Consider the following 21,333-nt stretch of genomic DNA (forward strand, 5'->3'; position numbering starts at 1 on the left):
ATGTAGACTGGCCTACAGGAAAGATTTCCTTCTCCTTCATCTACTGTCTACAACATTGCTTTCCCCCTGAACTCACAGACTCTTCCAGTTGCCTGACCATTCAAACGGTGTACGTCACCAGTCAAACTGTGCCCCCATCCTACCATGAATAACTAGATGTTTTTGATAAATGGAAGGCCGACATGCTACCACCACCTCACCGGCCATATGACTGCCCTATCTAACTCCTTCCCGGGGCAGAGATTCCATTTGGGCGAATTTTTCCATTATCCGCTGTTGAGCTGGAGGCTCTACAAGTATACATTGACAAAAGTCTTAAGAAGGGATTCATTCACCCCTCTTCTTCTCCTGCTGGTGCTGGAATCTTCTTTGTGGAGAAAAAGGATCACTCACTCAAACCTTGTGTGGATTACCAGGGACTCAATAACTATTAAAAATTGTTACCCACTCCCTCTGGTCCCGGAGCACTTTCAAAGATTCTGTGATGCTCAAATATTTACAAAACTGGATCTCCGGGGCACCTATAACCAACAAAGGAGATGAATGGAAGACAGCTTTTAGAACCCGCTTCGGGCACTTTGAGTACCTGGTTATGCCCTTTGGGTTGTGTAACACTCCTGCAACCTTTCAACACCTCGTGAACGTCATTTTCTGGGAATTCTTGGATCATTTTTTGATAGTCTACCTTGATGATATCCTTATCTTTTCTGTCACCCTGGAACTCCACCAAGTGCATGTCAAATAAAGTTCTAGCTATCCTAAGACAGCATGGATTATATGCAAAGGCGGAGAAATGTGAATTTGAAAAACTATCAATTCAATTCCTGAGCTTGATCATTTCCACTGATGGGATTTCTATGGATCCCCAAAAGGTAGCTGCCATCACCAACTGGCCGACCCACACCGATAAGAAAGGTATTCAGAGATTTGTGGGCTTTGACAATTTTTACAGGAGATTTATCAAGAACTTTTCCTCTATCATTTCTCCCATTACCCAATTAACTCATGTACATACCCGATTCCAGTGGTCTCCGGAAGCCCAAGGGGCCTTTGACAAGCTAAAGACTCTATTTACCTCTGCTACAGCACCCCAATCCGACTCTACCTTTTTGTCCTTGAGGTCGATGCCTCGGAGATTGCCACAGGAGAAATTCTTTCACAACATCAGGGGCCCAAGGCTCTCTTGCACCCAGTGGCCTTTTTCTCCCAAAAGATGAGTCAACCGGAGAAAAATTACGACGTGAGGGACCGTGAATTACTGGCCATTAAATCTGCATTGGAAGAGTGGTGCTACCTCTTGGAAGGCACTGCCCACCCTATCATGGTTTTTACCGATTATAAGAACTTGGAATATCTTCGAACCTCAAAACGGTTAAAACCAAGCCAAGCTCGATGGGCCTTATTCTTTTCAAGATTCAATTTTTATCTCACATACTGTCCTGGGTCTAAAAACGGGAAAGCAGATGCCCTGTCCCGTATGTTCCCAGACACTCCTCAAACAGCTGCTCCCACTACTATTTTATCTTCACATAATTTCCTACTCATTCAGCCTGATCTAAAAGCAGCAATTAAACAAGCCTTACTTTCATATGCCGGGTCCGAGAGGTCATCCTTAAGGAAGCATAAGGATTTCTTGTGGCATGAGGACAAGATCTTCGTTCCCCAAGAAGTCAGGCCACAAATATTTAAGATATGCCATGACCACTTGCTTGCAGGTCACTTCGGGGTATGGAAAACAACTGAACTTGTCCAAAGATCCTTTTGGTGGCCCAACCCGAGACAGGACTGTAAAGAGTATGTTAACTCCTGCACAACTTGTCTGTGCAATAAGGACAGCCATACCAGAGCGGACAGCCATACCAGAGCCTGGGGCTTGCTGAGACCCCTACCAGTTCCGGAACAGCCTTGGAAGATGATGTCTATGGATTTTATTGTGGACTTACCTCCCTCTGAGGGATTCACCACCATCCTGGTGGTAGTGTATAGACTGTCCAAAATGACTCACTTCCTGCCCATGGTGGGTACTCCTTCCGCTACTGAAACTGCTCAAACATTTATTAAGGAGATAGTAAAACTACACGGGATACCCAACAATATAGTTTCTGAGTGGGGGGTACAATTTACATCCAAAGTTTGGAGATCTTTGTGAAAAACCCTGAATATCGAAGTATGTCTCTCTTCTGCTTATCATCCACAGAGTAATGGGCAAACGGAGAGAACTAACCAAACTTTGGAGCAATACCTAAGATGCTTCCTCACCTTCTCTCAGGATAACTGGGCATCTCTTCTTCCCTATGCAGAATTTGCCTACAACAACTCTGTCCATGCTTCCACCAACCAGTCTCCTTTCTGGGCAAATTACGGTTTTCACCCTTCCTTCGTTCCGGATGCCATTCCAGAAGCATCAGTACCTGCAGTCCAGGATAGGTTAACTTTCATACAATCCAATTACCAGATACTCCAGAGGACCATGCAAAAAGCTCAGGAGGATTACAAGAAACAATTTGATAAAAGGAGGAGGGGTAACCCTGGGTGGAAAGTGGGAGACAAAGTGTGGCTTGCTACAATCAATCTCAAACTTGCTTGTCCTTCACGAAAACTAGGTCCCAGGTTCATTGGACCCTTTAAAATCAAAAGGGAGATTAGTGGTTAGACAGTCCAAAATGGCTCACTTCCTGCCCATGGCGGGTACTCCTTCTGCTACTGAAACTGATCAAGCATTTATTAAGGAGATAGTAACACTACACGGGATACCCAACAACATAGTTTCTGACAGGGAGGTACAGTAGCAGATAAAATAGAAAAGAGTTGACAAGGACAGGAAGAGAGGGTTGTTATGAGAGTGATGCAATAGCTCAGTATGGCAGCATGGAGGAAGCAATTGTCTTTTCGAAGCAGAGCTTTATACAGGGTATAATCTTGCTAAAACGTTTATGCTACAATTAGAAGCGTGGCTATGTAGTGTGAGATTTCTGGTGTCATTGATTTGCCAGGGTTGTAGCGGTTGGGGCCTAATTTTGTATGAAGTTAAGAGAGCAAGTGTGTCCAGGGAAGAAGAGGGTGCACTGTTGTAGACTGAATTGGCCATGTCAAGGCAGGGCAGGGTTGGGATTTTGTTGAAGAGGTAGTCAGTAGCATAATAGAAAAGATAATGGTTGAAGAGGAAAAGATTCTTATGGGTAACTGTTTGTGGTTTGAACAGATAGGAGGTTGAAGACAGGGTGAGCATGAAACTGATAAGGTTATGATTTGAGACAGAAAAAGAGGGGTGTTAGAGAGGTCGCATTGAGTGCAGAGGCAGGATATACAAGGTCAAGGGTGTTTCCATATTGCTTTATCAACACAAGCTTTGTGGATATTTGGAAATGTTTCAGCATGTTGTGAACCTCCTTTTATTGCGCAAAACAAGATTATCTTTCTATATGCACATGATGCTTGTTGAATAAAATACAAATAGGTTACAATCCAGCTGTGGGGGACCTCCGCAGCACAGGTGCATTCCATAATTATGACTATTAAAAAGAAAAAAAAATACATATTAGTAAATAATGCTTTTATTACATTCCATTCCAAACTTTCGGCTTTCCAAATTCATAAAAACATTTTGATGTATGTTACTTGTGTATCAGCTGATCAAAGCATTTGCTATGTCTGTTTGAAATCCTGAATGGCAATTGTGCTGTCAAAATAATATATAGAAAGTATCTTAGCTAAGAAAGAAAATCCTACCTAAAGGTATGCTGTATCTCTTTATTTTACAAATTGATATGTTTAAAGAAAGCTATATAACTGTAACAGTACTTTTATCAGACATACTCTATTTCTTTTTGCCATAAAGGGGGAAAAAATTGCAGACTTCAAGGTTTTATAAGTACTTCACCTTAATGAATGGTTAAAGAAATTCATCTCAGGTTCTAGCTCTGGGTAAGCCTTTATAATGGTGTTTTTTCCTATTTATATGGATGCAATGCGTTAGGCTGCAGAAATTTATATTGAGATTGAAAAAAGCAAAATAAACTTCCTAAACTAGAATCCATGCTCTATCTGCTACAATAAATCTGTACTGATTTATCACAAGGACAGAGTAAGTAATTTTCTCCTGGGTCTAATCACACAGAAAATGCAGCACCAACAAACAAGATTTATGTTTCTTTTCTGTATTTAATAGATCTGTGAGAAACTAACAAACTTGTATTGATGCCAAATATTGAAATAAATGTATTGCACATCTACTTAACTGGAGTCATTTGTGAATGGATAACAGGAGTTACTGTGAAATCATTAGGCTACCCTAATGTGGCTGTGTGTTTTTTAAGCAAGAATGAAGTGCCATATTTATTGTGTTGACGTCCAAATTGCAAAAGTGGAAAGCATCAAACAGTTTTGCCTGTTACTGTGATAGGCAACGTAAGTGTATATCAGAGCATTTGATATTCCTGGCACCAGGGGTGGGGGCAATTACAATGGTGAAAGAACTGATGGTGCCACTTGTGTGCCTAAAGAGCTACATAGAGTGAACATTCAACACTTCAGTTTGCTTTTTAAATGCAATTAACTTGGCAGAATATAGTTTAAATGAATAAATAGAAATTTTTTCCTCTGTGTAACTTTTCAAAACTTATAGATGCTACATATTTAAGGGTGAACAAATGCTTAGTCAGATTAACAGGATTGCAGATTCACCAGTTAAAGTAGGGAGTAGAGAATGACGACTTTGCAAAGTGAATACAATGAAGCTATGCTTACTATGTATACTGTAATATTCTCGGATCCATATCACTAGCCAGCCATGTCTTTGTGAAACGAACAGTCTTTATTTCTCAAAAAAAGGCAAACAAATTAGCTTTGGTTCACCGCCAACATAAACTTGTCCCACAACAAGGTTTAAAGTCCCTGCCTGCTTCAGGGGTCTAGAAAATGTCACAAATAGTCCACCAGCGTCTCAGCAGCCAAACAGCCCAGGGCTCCTTCACACTCCTGTTCCACATGCAAGACCTCCTCTCAGACTCCTCTCAAAGGTAGATTAACCCACTGAGATCCCTGTAAAGGGACCATAACCCAAATAATGACATTACATATTTACCATCCAGGACCTATCCCTGGTGTTCTGTTCAATACCCAATCATGTGCAAGGTAAATTAAAGCAAAATGTGATTTTCTTGCAAATGATTGAGTCATTAACATGAACACAGCTTTAACTTATTCACTAAGATAAGATGACATTCTTAAATTACTCTAATTGTTTAGTGAATCAGTCCCAGTGTACCACATACTAGAGGTCTCCTGAGCTATAATAAACTGCCCATATGTCAAGTTGATCTATTCTGCAATCTTTAAGTTATTAGTTTAACCAGTACCCACCCACAGTACATTTACTGCAGGCAGGCGGCACGGTCAGGCTGGATCTTGCACATCGCCAGCTGATGGGAGCACAGGATGCTTCTCCTGCATCCACTGTGTCCACCGGACAGATTGTGGCTTCCAGTACCCAACTGTTTTGAGCGGCCAGGGTATCACATGATCACTATACAAACACATTATCAAAATGTAAACACAACTGTTATGAATGGATTTTATTAAGCTGTACTTAATATTGTGACAATGTGATTGACCACAGCTGTCACATGTTACCTAGGCCAATCACAGTACCCTGTTCCATGTGATAGCTGTGGGCCAATCAGAACATGCAATAGTAATCACAGCTCTTATGAATGTAACATATTCATGACAGTTCAAAACATTGCTGTTACAGTGATCATCAAAGCCCAAAGTAGTACATTGGTAACACTAAACTACTCTGATGGAAGTATATATAAAACAAAGTAAAAAAAAATTAAATTCAAAATTATTTAAGCTTTTTTTTTTTAAATATACTATTGCCAGTCAGTATCCCTGATCAAATTATGTTATACTGCACTTCACAGTATGTGAAAAAAAAATGTGGGGAAAAAAAATCACATTTTATTTAATTTCTTCATTTTCCAAAAAATAGAGACAAAAAATAAAAACTCATTCCTCTTACTAAGTACCTCAGACTGTCTACATTCCACAGAGGGATAATTTGGGGGGTATTTGTACTGCCCTGGCATTTTAAGGGCCTCAAGAAATAAAATAGGCCGTCTGTACATCAGGACTGATCAATTTTCAAATATATATATATACACACTGTATTGCCAAAAGTATCGGGACACCTCTACAAATAATTGGATTCAGCTGTTCCAATCACCTCCATGGCCACAGGTATATAAAATCAAGCACCTAGGCATGCAGACTGCTTCTACAAACATTTGTGAAATAATGGGTCACTCTCAGCTCAGTGAATTCAAGCATAGTACCGTGATAGGTTGCCACCTGTGCAATAAGTTCATCTGTGACATTTTCTTGCTACTAAATATTCCACGGTCAACTGTTAGTGGTATTATAACAGTGAAAGTGAAAGCAACTGGGAACAACAGCAACTCAGCCACGAAGTGGTAGGCCATGTAAACTGACAGAGTGGGGTCAGCGCATGCTGAAGCACACAGTGCGCAGACGTCGCCAACTATCTACAGAATCAATATCTAAAGACCTCCAAACTTTGCGTGGCCTTCAGGTTAGCACAACAACTGTGCGTAGAGAGCTTCATGGAATGGGTTTCCATGGCTGAGCAGCTGCATCCAAGCCTTACATCACCAAGTGCAATGCAAAGCATTGGATGCAGTGGTGTAAAGAATGCTGCCACTGGACTCTAGAGCAGCGGAGATGTGTTCTCTGGAGAGACCAATCAATCACACTTCTTTGTCTTGCAATCCTATAGATGTGTCCGGGTTTGGTGGTTGCCAGGAGAATGGTACTTGCCTAACTGCATTGTGTCGAGTATAAAGTTTGGTGGAGGGGGGATTATGGTGTGGGGTTGTTTATCAGGGGTTGGGTTTTACCCCTTAGTTCCAGTAAAGGGAGCTCTTAGGTGTCAGTATACCAATACATTTTTGATAATTTCATGCTCCCTACATTGTGGGAACAGTTTGCGGATAGCCCCTTCCTATTCCAACATGACTGCACACCAGTGCACAAAGCAAGGTTCATAAAGACATGAATGAGCAAGTTTGGGGTGAAAGAACTTGACTGGCCTACACAGAGTCCTGACCTCAATGCGATAGACAACCTTTGGGATGAATTAGAGTGAAGACTGTGAGCCAGGCCTTCTCCTCTGACATCAGTGCCTGACCTCACAAATGGGCTTCTGGAAGAATGGTCAAACATTCCCATAGACACACTTGAAGCTGTTATAGCCAGTTGAAGCTGTTATAGCTGCAAAGTGTGGGCCAACTCAATATTGAACCCTACGGACGAAGATTGGGGTGCCATTAAAGTTCATGTGCCTGTAATGGGAGGCGTTCCAATACTTTTGGCAATATATATATATATATATATATATAAGTTTATATAAGGGAGGAAAAAGTATGTGAACCTTTGGACTTAATAACTGGTTGAACCTCCTTTGGCAGCAATAACCTCAACCAAATGTTTCCTGTAGTTGCAGATCGGACCTGTACAACGATCTGGAGTAATTTTGGACCACTCCTCTTCACAAAACTGTTTCAGTGTAGCAATATTCTTGGGATGTCTGGTGTGAATCGCTCTCTTAAGGTCATGCCACAGCATTTCAATCGGGTTGAGGTCAGGACTCTGACTGGGCCACTCCAGAAGGCGTATTCTGTGCTGTTGCAGCCATTGTTTTGTGGAATTACTTGTATGCTTTGGGTCATTGTCCTGTTGCATCACCCATCCTCTGCAGAGCTTCAGTTGGCGGACAGATGGTCGTACGTTTTCCTGCAAAATGTCTTGATAAACTCTGGAATTCATTTTCCCATCAATGACAACAATCCGTCCAGACCCTGAGGCAGCAAAGCAGCCCCAAACCATGATGCTCCCTCCGCCATGTTTTACAGTGGGGATGAGGTTTTGATGTTGGTGTGCTGTGCCTTTTTTTCTCCACACATAGTGTTGTGTGTTCTTCCCAAACAACTCAATCTTGGTTTCATCTGTCCACAGTTTATTTTGCCAGTAGTGCTGTGGAACATCCAGGTGCTCTTTTGCAAACTTCAAACGTGCTGCAATATTCTTTTTGGACAGCAATGGCTTCCTCCCATGTACTCCATTCTTGTTTAATGTTTTCCTTATTGTAGATGTGTCAACAAAAATGTTAGCATGTGCCAGAGAGGTCTTTAGCTGACAATCTGGGATTCTTCTTTACCTCATGCAGCATTCTGCGCTGTGCTCTTGCAGTCATTTTTACAGGACGACCATGCCTAAGGAGAGTAGCAACAGTGCTAAACTTTCTCCATTTGTAGACAGTCTGTCTTACTGTGGACACATGAACATCAAGGCTTTTGGAGATACTTTTGTAACCCTTTCCAGCTTTGTGCAAGTCAACAATTCTTGATCGTAGGTCTTCTGAGAGCTCTTTTCTGCAAGGCATGGTTCACATCAGACAGTGCTTCTTGAAACCAGTAAACCCAAAACAGGTGTGTGTTTTTTAAGGGCAGGACAGCTGTCAGCAATACATCCAATATCATCACACTGATTGGAGTCAAGGTTGGCTCACTCCTGGCTCCAATTAGCTCTGGGAGAAGTCATTAAGGGGTTCACAAGGGGTTCACATACTTTTTCTTGCAACTGTACAGTTGCAAACCAGGATACGGCAGTGCCAACTGATACAACAAGTTACCCTTCTTCAACAAAGCAGGATTCCCATTACTGTTAACTTTTGCCTTTGATGTAAAAAGGGAGCTGTCTTTGCCTTTAGACATTTCAAATAATGAATAGAAGCAATTGATATGAATATTATTTTATTAAATCTGCCCCATGCTGAGTGTTTTAAAGGGGACCCTGCCCTAATTCACTACCACCAAGAGGAAAGGTGTTAAATCTCCTTTTTTCCTTCTCTATCTTTGTGTTGCCATCCCAAGGAACTATATCCCACACCTCAACTCACGGAGGACGTCGATGACGAAACGCGTAGGGCGGAGCTTGATCGATGTGACGTCATTACGTTTCCAATGAGCTACTGCGCATGTGCCGAGTAGCTGGGTCTGTTTTGCTGTGATTGCTGTTGATGCTGGTGTCGGCTGGGACACCCTTTGAGCTAAGTGCAATGAGTACTAAATAAAGATGTTGTTTTAATAATACTGCCCCATGAAGTTCTTCTGTTTCTTCCGAGTGTCTGGCATTTCCCTCTTTGGATACGTTTGAAGGTGGCTTTCTTGAGAAGTGGATTTCCTTTATGATTAGAGATGAGCGAATCGAAGTAGGCGAAGTGGAATTCGTTTCGAATATTAGGAAAATTTCGATTCGCGTCGAATCCGAAAATAAGCAGACTTCGGATGCGCGAATCGAAATTTTTCCTAAAATGGCGGCGACATGTGCGGCGACGGAGCGGGGATGTCTGGGAAGGCGCGCAGACAAGGCGCGCTGACCCATAATGCATTCATTCATGACATGTGATCGCATTAGCCAATCAGCAGCCAGCCAGCCAGCACAGTGTAATGGTCGAGCTATAAATGGCGGCCATTTTAGAATTCTCCATTTGCCTCCAGTCATTCAACAGAGGCAGACCTGGCTGTATTCAGGGAGAGAGTTAGGGGCAGAGAAACGTTACTTAGGGACACAGAAACGTTAGTTAGGGCCACAGAATCGTTACTTAGGGACAGAGAAACGTTACTTAGGACCACAGAAACGTTACTTAGGGGCCACAGAATTGTTAGTTAGGGCCACAGAATTGTTACTTAGGGACAGACACAGAATTGTTACTGAGGGACACAGATTTGTTACTGAGGGCCACAGAAACGTTACTTAGGGCCACAGAAACGTTACTTAGGGCCACAGAATCGTTAGTTAGGGCCACAGAAACGTTACTTAGGGACACAGAATTGTTACTCAGGGACAGACACAGAATTGTTACTGAAGGATACAGAATTGTTACTGAGGGCCACAGAATCGTTACTTAGGACCACAGAAACGTTACTTAGGGCCACAGAATTGTTACTTAGGGACAGACACAGAATTGTTTTTGAGGGACACAGATTTGTTACTGAGGGCCACAGAAACGTTACTTAGGGCCACAGAATCGTTACTTAGGGCCACAGAAACGTTACTTAGGGCCACAGAAACGTTACTTAGGGCCACAGAATTGTTACTTAGGGACAGACACAGAATTGTTATTGAGGGACACAGAATTGTTACTGAGGGCCACAGAACCGTTACTTAGGGCCACAGAAACGTTACTTAGGGCCACAGAATTGTTACTTAGGGACAGACACAGAATTGTTACTGAGGGACACAGATTTGTTACTGAGGGCCACAGAAACGTTACTTAGGGCCACAGAAACGTTACTTAGGGCCACAGAATCATTACTTAGGGCCACAGAAACGTTACTTAGGGCCACAGAATTGTTACTTAGGGACAGACACAGAATTGTTACTGAGGGACACAGAAACGTTACTTAGGGCCACAGAATCGTTAGTTAGGGCCACAGAAACGTTACTTAGGGACACAGAATTGTTACTCAGGGACAGACACAGAATTGTTACTGAAGGATACAGAATTGTTACTGAGGGCCACAGAATCATTACTTAGGACCACAGAAACGTTACTTAGGGCCACAGAATTGTTACTTAGGGACAGACACAGAATTGTTTTTGAGGGACACAGATTTGTTACTGAGGGCCACAGAAACGTTACTTAGGGCCACAGAAACGTTACTTAGGGCCACAGAAACGTTACTTAGGGCCACAGAATTGTTACTTAGGGACAGACACAGAATTGTTATTGAGGGACACAGAATTGTTACTGAGGGCCACAGAACCGTTACTTAGGGCCACAGAAACGTTACTTAGGGCCACAGAAACGTTACTTAGGGCCACAGAATCGTTAGTTAGGGCCACAGAAACGTTACTTAGGGACACAGAATTGTTACTCAGGGACAGACACAGAATTGTTACTGAAGGATACAGAATTGTTACTGAGGGCCACAGAATCATTACTTAGGACCACAGAAACGTTACTTAGGGCCACAGAATTGTTACTTAGGGACAGACACAGAATTGTTTTTGAGGGACACAGATTTGTTACTGAGGGCCACAGAAACGTTACTTAGGGCCACAGAAACGTTACTTAGGGCCACAGAAACGTTACTTAGGGCCACAGAATTGTTACTTAGGGACAGACACAGAATTGTTATTGAGGGACACAGAATTGTTACTGAGGGCCACAGAACCGTTACTTAGGGCCACAGAAACGTTACTTAGGGCCACAGAAACGTTACTTAGGGCCACAGAATTGTTACTTAGGGACAGACACAGAATTGTTACTGAGGGACACAGATTTGTTACTGAGGGCCACAGAAACGTTACTTAGGGCCACAGAAACGTTACTTAGGGCCACAGAATCATTACTTAGGGCCACAGAAACGTTACTTAGGGCCACAGAATTGTTACTTAGGGACAGACACAGAATTGTTACTGAGGGACACAGAAACGTTACTTAGGGCCACAGAATCGTTAGTTAGGGCCACAGAAACGTTACTTAGGGACACAGAATTGTTACTCAGGGACAGACACAGAATTGTTACTGAAGGATACAGAATTGTTACTGAGGGCCACAGAATCGTTACTTAGGACCACAGAAACGTTACTTAGGGCCACAGAATTGTTACTTAGGGACAGACACAGAATTGTTTTTGAGGGACACAGATTTGTTACTGAGGGCCACAGAAACGTTACTTAGGGCCACAGAAACGTTACTTAGGGCCACAGAATCGTTACTTAGGGCCACAGAAACGTTACTTAGGGCCACAGAATTGTTACTTAGGGACAGACACAGAATTGTTATTGAGGGACACAGAATTGTTACTGAGGGCCACAGAACCGTTACTTAGGGCCACAGAAATGTTACTTAGGGCCACAGAATTGTTACTTAGGGACAGACACAGAATTGTTACTGAGGGACACAGATTTGTTACTGAGGGCCACAGAAACGTTACTTAGGGCCACAGAAACGTTACTTAGGGCCACAGAATCATTACTTAGGGCCACAGAAACGTTACTTAGGGCCACAGAATTGTTACTTAGGGACAGACACAGAATTGTTACTGAGGGACACAGAATTGTTACTGAGGGCCACAGAACCATTAGTTAGGGCCACAGAAACGTTACTTAGGGACACAGAATTGTTACTCAGGGACAGACACAGAATTGTTACTGAGGGATACAGAATTGTTACTTAGGGCCACAGAAACGTTACTTAGGGCCACAGAAATGTTACTTAGGGCCACAGAATTGTTACTTAGGGACAGACACAGAATTGTTATTGAGGGACACAGAATTGTTACTGAGGGCCACAGAACCGTTACTTAGGGCCACAGAAACGATACTTAGGGCCACAGAATTGTTACTCAGGGACAGACACAGAATTGTTACTCAGGGACAGACACAGAATTGTTACTGAGGGACACAGAATTGTTACTGAGGGACACAGAATTGTTACTCAGGGACACAGAATTGTTACTCAGGGACACAGAATTGTTACTGAGGGACACAGAATTGTTACTGAGGGACACAGAATTGTTACTCAGCAACAGACACAGAATTGTTACTCAGGGACAGACACAGAATTGTAACAGAGGGATACAGAATTGTTACTGAGGGACACAGAACCATTACTTAGGGCCACAGAAACGTTACTTAGGGCCACAGAAACGTTACTTAGGGCCACAGAAACGTTACTTAGGGCTACAGAAACGTTACTTAGGGCCACATAATCGTTACTTAGGGCCACAGAAACGTTACTTAGGGCCACAGAAACGTTACTTAGTGCCACAGAATTGTTACTTAGGGACAGACACAGAATTGTTACTGAGGGACACAGATTTGTTACTGAGGGCCACAGAACTGTTACTTAGGGCCACAGAAACGTTACTTAGGGACACAGAATTGTTACTCAGGGACAGACACAGAATTGTTACTCAGGGACAGACACAGAATTGTTACTGAGGGACACAGAATTGTTACTGAGGGACACAGAATTGTTACTGAGGGACACAGAATTGTTACTCAGTGACAGACACAGAATTGTTACTCAGGGACAGACACAGAATTGTTACAGAGGGATACAGAATTGTTACTGAGGGACACAGAACCGTTACTTAGGGCCACAGAATCGTTACTTAGGGCCACAGAAACGTTACTTAGGGCCACAGAAACGTTACTTAGTGCCACAGAATTGTTACTTAGGGACAGACACAGAATTGTTACTGAGGGACACAGATTTGTTACTGAGGGCCACAGAACCGTTACTTAGGGCCACAGAAACGTTACTTAGGGACACAGAATTGTTACTCAGGGACAGACACAGAATTGTTACTGAGGGACACAGAATTGTTACTGAGGGACACAGAATTGTTACTCAGTGACAGACACAGAATTGTTACTCAGGGACAGACAAAGAATTGTTACAGAGGGATACAGAATTGTTACTGAGGGACACAGAACCGTTACTTAGGGCCACAGAAACGTTACTTAGGGCCACAGAAACGTTACTTAGGGCTACAGAAACGTTACTTAGGGCCACAGAATCGTTACTTAGGGCCACAGAAACGTTACTTAGGGCCACAGAAACGTTACTTAGTGCCACAGAATTGTTACTTAGGGACTGACACAGAATTGTTACTGAGGGACACAGATTTGTTACTGAGGGCCAAAGAACCGTTACTTAGGGCCACAGAAACGTTACTTAGGGACACAGAATTGTTACTCAGGGACAGACACAGAATTGTTACTCAGGGACAGACACAGAATTGTTACTGAGGGACACAGAATTGTTACTGAGGGACACAGAATTGTTACTCAGGGACACAGAATTGTTACTCAGGGACACAGAATTGTTACTCAGGGACACAGAATTGTTACTGAGGGACACAGAATTGTTACTCAGCAAAAGACACAGAATTGTTACTCAGGGACAGACACAGAATTGTAACAGAGGGATACAGAATTGTTACTGAGGGACACAGAACCATTACTTAGGGCCACAGAAACGTTACTTAGGGCCACAGAAACGTTACTTAGGGCTACAGAAACGTTACTTAGGTCCACAGAATCGTTACTTAGGGCCACAGAAACGTTACTTAGGGCCACAGAAACGTTACTTAGTGCCACAGAATTGTTACTTAGGGACAGACACAGAATTGTTACTGAGGGACACAGATTTGTTACTGAGGGCCACAGAACTGTTACTTAGGGCCACAGAAACGTTACTTAGGGACACAGAATTGTTACTCAGGGACAGACACAGAATTGTTACTCAGGGACAGACACAGAATTGTTACTGAGGGACACAGAATTGTTACTGAGGGACACAGAATTGTTACTGAGGGACACAGAATTGTTACTCAGTGACAGACACAGAATTGTTACTCAGGGACAGACACAGAATTGTTACAGAGGGATACAGAATTGTTACTGAGGGACACAGAACCGTTACTTTGGGCCACAGAATCGTTACTTAGGGCCTAAGAAACGTTACTTAGGGCCACAGAAACGTTACTTAGTGCCACAGAATTGTTACTTAGGGACAGACACAGAATTGTTACTGAGGGACATAGATTTGTTACTGAGGGCCACAGAACCGTTACTTAGGGCCACAGAAACGTTACTTAGGGACACAGAATTGTTACTCAGGGACAGACACAGAATTGTTACTCAGGGACAGACACAGAATTGTTACTGAGGGACACAGAATTGTTACTGAGGGACACAGAATTGTTACTCAGCGACAGACACAGAATTGTTACTCAGGGACAGACACAGAATTGTTACAGAGGGATACAGAATTGTTACTGAGGGACACAGAACCGTTACTTAGGGCCACAGAAACGTTACTTAGGGCCACAGAAACGTTACTTAGGGCTACAGAAACGTTACTTAGGGCCACAGAATCGTTACTTAGGGCCACAGAAACGTTACTTAGGGCCACAGAAACGTTACTTAGTGCCACAGAATTGTTACTTAGGGACAGACACAGAATTGTTACTGAGGGACACAGATTTGTTACTGAGGGCCAAAGAACCGTTACTTAGGGCCACAGAAACGTTACTTAGGGACACAGAATTGTTACTCAGGGACAGACACAGAATTGTTACTCAGAGACAGACACAGAATTGATACTGAGGGACACAGAATTGTTACTGAGGGACACAGAATTGTTACTGAGGGACACAGAATTGTTACTCAGGGACACAGAATTGTTACTGAGGGACACAGAATTGTTACTGAGGGACACAGAATTGTTACTCAGGGACACAGAATTGTTACTCAGGGACAGACACAGAATTGTTACTGAGGGACACAGAATTGTTACTGAGGACCACAGAACTGTTACTTAGGGACACAGAAACGTTACTCAGGGACACAGAATTGTTACTCAGGGACAGACACAGAATTGTTACTCAGGGACACAGAATCGTTGAATTAAAGAATATGTCAGACAACATGCAGAGGAGTGGCAGAGGAGGCAATGTTTTAGGAGCGAGCAGACGTGGCAGCAGAGGAAGGGGTCGAGGCAGCACTAGTCGCAGCCAGAGGCCAGTGCTCCCGGTGTCATCCAGCGGTCGTGTCTCCACCGACAACCCTGCCGTCATCGATTGGTTGGCTCGGTCGTCTTCCTCTTCCCAGGTCACCTTTGACACCTACAGCCAACGGTCGGTGGGTACGTCAGACACAACCGTTAGTTGGCATGGCCCGGGAGCAAGCCCACTGAAATCACGTGTCCTCTACCTGCCCCTGTCCTTTGGTGTTCCCTCACCAAGCGAAGTATCGCATGCTGTGGGCTCAGCCCCACTGTACAGTGAGGAAGAGCTAACAGAGGGCGGTCAGGAACGGGGGGAGACATCCGCCTCTTCAGCAGCCAGGCGAAGAAGTAGTGGCGAGGAGAGTGGCTCGGTAGCCGGTCTAGAGACAGGTCTGTCTCCTGACCCACACGCAGCCGAGGGGGCTAGTAGTGAGGCGGAGACCCTAATTGATGATGATGAGGCTGATCGCACTTGGCAGCCTCGTCGTCATCAGGCTATTGCTTCCGCATCATCACGAGAAGAGGGTGGCAGCTTGGCAGCGAGCAAAACAGTCGGTGGGTTGTCTCCATCGCCACACTCTGCCATGTGCGACTTTCAGGTCTCCTCACACACTGTTAGTGTGTTCCATTTTTTGTCATAGGGTGCTGGCAGATTACGGGCCTCCCATAGCTGCTGCCAGGCCCCTAATCTGCCATGGGCCCCTGTACCGCCTCCTCATGCTGCTGCCAGGTCCACAGTCTCTCATGGGTCCCTGTACGGCCTCCCATTGCTGCTGTCTCCATCGCCACACTCTGCCATGTGCCACTTTCAGGTCTCCTCACACACTGCTGGTGTGTTCCATTTTTTGTCATAGGGTGCTGGCAGATTACGGGCCTCCCATAGCTGCTGCCAGGCCCCTAATCTGCCATGGGCCCCTGTACCGCCTCCTCATGCTGCTGCCAGGTCCACAGTGTCTCATGCCATGTGCCACTTTCAGGTCTCCTCACACTGCTGGTGTGTTCCATTTTTTGTCATAGGGTGCTGGCAGATTACGGGCCTCCCATAGCTGCTGCCAGGCCCCTAATCTGCCATGGGCCCCTGTACCGCCTCCTCATGCTGCTGCCAGGTCCACAGTGTCTCATGCCATGTGCCACTTTCAGGTCTCCTCACACTGCTGGTGTGTTCAATTTTTTGACATAGGGTGCTGGCAGATTACGGGCCTCCCATAGCTGCTGCCAGGCCCCTAATCTGCCATGGGCCCCTGTACCGCCTCCTCATGCTGCTGCCAGGTCCAGAGTCTCTCATGGGTCCCTGTACGGCCTCCCATTGCTGCTGTCTCCATCGCCATACTCTGCCATGTGCCACTTTCAGGTCTCCTCACACACTGCTGGTGTGTTCCATTTTTTGTCATAGGGTGCTGGCAGATTACGGGCCTCCCATAGCTGCTGCCAGGCCCGTAATCTGCCATGGGCCCCTGTACCGCCTCCTCATGCTGCTGCCAGGTCCAGGCGAACGTAGTCACACAGGGGAGGAACTTCTCAGTGTAATGAACAGAGAAATCGACAGATGGCTGTCTCCGCGCAAACTGAAAATCGGAACCATGTTGACCGACAACGGAAAGAACATGGTGTCTGCTCTGCGTCAAGGAAGGTTGTGCCATGCGCCATGCATGGCTCACGTGTTCAATCTGGTTGTCAAGCGGTTCCTAAAATCCACCATCCCACTGCAAGACATCCTTAAAATGTCACGTAAACTTTGCATGCATTTCAGCCATTCCTACACCGCAAAGCACACCCTCCTTGAGCTGCAGCGGCAGAACGGAATTCCACAGCATCGCCTGATCTGCGACGTTGCAACAAGGTGGAATTCAACCCTACACATGGTAGACCGCCTTTACGAACAGCGAAAGGCCATCACCGATTTCCTGATGTTACAAGCGGATAAAGGTACTCCCCTGTGTAACTTAGATGTCAGCCATTGGCAGCTCATGCGTGACACCTGCCGCTTGCTCAGGCCCTTTGAGGAGGCCACGCTATTCGTGAGTCGGCAGGACTATGGGATGAACGACGTCATTCCTCTGTTGCACGTCCTGGAACAAATGCTTTTAACAATGGCTGGTCAGGGTGCGGTAGACGTGGCGCACAGATCTCAACGCCACATGACCCCTGTGGGGGCAGGACAGGAAGAAGAGGAGGAGGTAGAGGAGGACATTGGTGCTCAGGAATTATTGAGTGAAATGGGTGGTTTTTCCACTCAGCGGACAGGAGTGGAGGAGCAGGAGCATCTGGTAGAGGAGGAGGAGGAGGAGGAGGAGACAGAGGACCCAGACGCACCGTGGCAGTATGCTGTGGAGATGGAGGCAGGGAGCCCCTCGCATTCCTTGGCACAAATGGGCCATAGCATGCTCGGTTGCTTGCGTAGCGACAGCCGAATAATAACCATCAGACAGAGGGATGACTTTTGGCTGTCCACCTTGTTGGACCCTCGCTACCGTTCAAAAATGGTGGCCTTTTTCACACCTGCTGAGAGGGAGGCCAAAATAACGTACTATAAAAACCACCTATGTAGTCAGTTGGTCTCTGCCTTTGTGCGCCAACGTCCATCCTCAGACACTGTGGGCCCTGTGCGCTCGCGTTCCGCTGCCATGGCAGCAGGGGAGGGGTGGGGTGGTAGGAGCAGTGGCAGCTCCACCAGCAGCGGCTGCCTCAGTCTGCAGTCGATGATGAGTAGCTTTCTTCACCAGCGCAGTGAGGAAACTACTAACCAGCCGCAGCAGCAGCAGCATCAGGGGGACCTGGAGCAGGACCTCAAACAACAGGCTTGGGCCTACTTGGACAGCACCCTGCCAACCGAGGTAGACAATCCCCTTGACTACTGGGCAACGAAACTTTGGCCCCAACTAGCTGAATTTGCCCTTGAAAGGCTGTCATGCCAGGCCAGTAGCGTGGCATCGGAGCGCGTGTTTAGTGCGGCAAGAGGTATTGTAACTCCGCAGAGGACACGACTGTCCACCCAAAGTGTGGAGAGACTCACGTTTGTGAAAATGAATCAGGCGTGGATTAGTCTGGATTTCAAACCACCAGTTCCTGACACAACTGACTAAATCCGCCATGAATCATGCCCCTGCCATGTGCCACTTTCAGGTCTCCTCACACTGCTGGTGTGTTCAATTTTTTTGTCATAGGGTGCTGGCAGATTACGGGCCTCCCATAGCTGCTGCCAGGCCCCTAATCTGCCATGGGCCCCTGTACCGCCTCCTCATGCTGCTGCCAGGTCCAGAGTCTCTCATGGGTCCCTGTACGGCCTCCCATTGCTGCTGTCTCCATCGCCACACTCTGCCATGTGCCACTTTCAGGTCTCCTCACACTGCTGGTGTGTTCCATTTTTTGTCATAGGGTGCTGGCAGATTACGGGCCTCCCATTGCTGCTGCCAGGCCCCTAATCTGCCATGGGCCCCTGTACCGCCTCCTCATGCTGCTGCCAGGTCCACAGTGTCTCATGCCATGTGCCACTTTCAGGTCTCCTCACACTGCTGGTGTGTTCCATTTTTTGTCATAGGGTGCTGGCAGATTACGGGCCTCCCATAGCTGCTGCCAGGCCCCTAATCTGCCATGGGCCCCTGTACCGCCTCCTCATGCTGCTGCCAGGTCCACAGTCTCTCATGGGTCCCTGTACGGCCTCCCATTGCTGCTGTCTCCATCGCCACACTCTGCCATGTGCCACTTTCAGGTCTCCTCACACACTGCTGGTGTGTTCCATTTTTTGTCATAGGATGCTGGCAGATTACGGGCCTCCCATTGCTGCTGCCAGGCCCGTAATCTGCCATGGGCCCCCGTACCGACTCCCCATGCTGCTGCCAGGCCCGTAATCTGTCATGGGACCCTGTTGTCGCTTGTTGGCATATTCCGCTCGTTCAGATGCTCCTTCTCCTGCTACTCCTCTTCACGGATTCCGTCAGCAGTCTTTCTTGGAATCCGTTTCCAAGAGACAACAGTTTGCGAGCACGCACCCGACGGTGCAGAAGCTGAACGTCCTCCTGTCCAAGTTGCTGCTGCCAGGCTCGTAATCTGTCATGCGCCCCTGTACCGCCTCCTCATGCTGCTGCCAGGTCCAGAGTGTGTCATGGGCCCCCGTACCGACTCCTCATGCTGCTGCCAGGCCCGTAATCTGTCATGGGCCCCTGTACCGCCTCCTCATGCTGCTGCCAGGTCCAGAGTGTGTCATGGGTCCCTGTACGGCCTCCCATTGCTGCTGTCTCCATCGCCACACTCTGCCATGTGCCACTTTCAGGTCTCCTCACACTGCTGGTGGGTTCCATTTTGTCATAGGGTGCTGACAGATTACGGGCCTCCCATTGCTGCTGCCAGGCCCCTAATCTGCCATGGGCCCCTGTACCGCCTCCTCATCACGCTGCTGCCAGGTCCACAGTGTCTCATGGGTCCCTGTACGGCCTCCCATTGCTGCTGTCTCCATCGCCACACTCTGCCATGTGCCACTTTCAGGTCTCCTCACACACTGCTGGTGTGTTCCATTTTTTGTCATAGGGTGCTGGCAGATTACGGGCCTCCCATAGCTGCTGCCAGGCCCGTAATCTGTTATGGGCCCCTGTACCGCCTCCTCATGCTGCTGCCAGGTCCAGAGTGTGTCATGGGTCCCTGTACGGCCTCCCATTGCTGCTGTCTCCATCGCCACACTCTGCCATGTGCCACTTTCAGGTCTCCTCACACACTGCTGGTGTGTTCCATTTTTTGTCATAGGGTGCTGGCAGATTACGGGCCTCCCATAGCTGCTGCCAGGCCCCTAATCTGCCATGGGCCCCTGTACCGCCTCCTCATGCTGCTGCCAGGTCCACAGTGTGTCATGCCATGTGCCACTTTCAGGTCTCCTCACACTGCTGGTGTGTTCCATTTTTTGTCATAGGGTGCTGGCAGATTACGGGCCTCCCATTGCTGCTGCCAGGCCCCTAATCTGCCATGGGCCCCTGTACCGCCTCCTCATGCTGCTGCCAGGTCCAGAGTCTCTCATGGGTCCCTGTACGGCCTCCCATTGCTGCTGTCTCCATCGCCACACTCTGCCATGTGCCACTTTCAGGTCTCCTCACACTGCTGGTGTGTTACATTTTTTGTCATAGGGTGCTGGCAGATTACGGGCCTCCCATTGCTGCTGCCAGGCCCCTAATCTGCCATGGGCCCCTGTACCGCCTCTTCATGCTGCTGCCAGGTCCAGAGTGTGTCATGGGTCCCTGTACGGCCTCCCATTGCTGCTGCCAGGAGGCAGCAGGGTCGCAGCAGTGTCAGTGGAGGCAAACGGCCACGGAGTAGAGCACCAGCTCCACTGCAGCCTACCACCACGGCCAGTAGTGGTGCCGGTGTGCACGGAGGAAGTAGCAGTCAGCCAGTGAGGAGTAGCGGGGGCAAAGTTTCCTACTCGGCGGTGTGGCAATTTTTCGTCAAGCCGCCCGAGGAAGTAAACGTAGCCGTATGTCGACTATGTGGCCAGAAAGTCAAGCGTGGCCAGGGGGCCCATGTTGGGACTACAGCGTTGCGTCAGCATATGCAGCGTCGCCATTCGGTGGCCTGGGAAAACCGTGATAAAGATACGGCGGTTCTGCCTGCCCCAGCCCAGGGTTCCATTTTGTCATAGGGTGCTGGCAGATTACGGGCCTCCCATTGCTGCTGCCAGGCCTTAATCTGCCATGGGCCCCTGTACCGCCTCCTCATGCTGCTGCCAGGTCCACAGTGTCTCA

The sequence above is a fragment of the Staurois parvus genome, unplaced genomic scaffold (assembly GCF_062004578.1).
Source record: "Staurois parvus isolate SC_StPar_1 unplaced genomic scaffold, SC_StPar_1.0 ptg000090l, whole genome shotgun sequence".
In the NCBI taxonomy this organism is placed as follows: Eukaryota; Metazoa; Chordata; class Amphibia; order Anura; family Ranidae; genus Staurois; species Staurois parvus.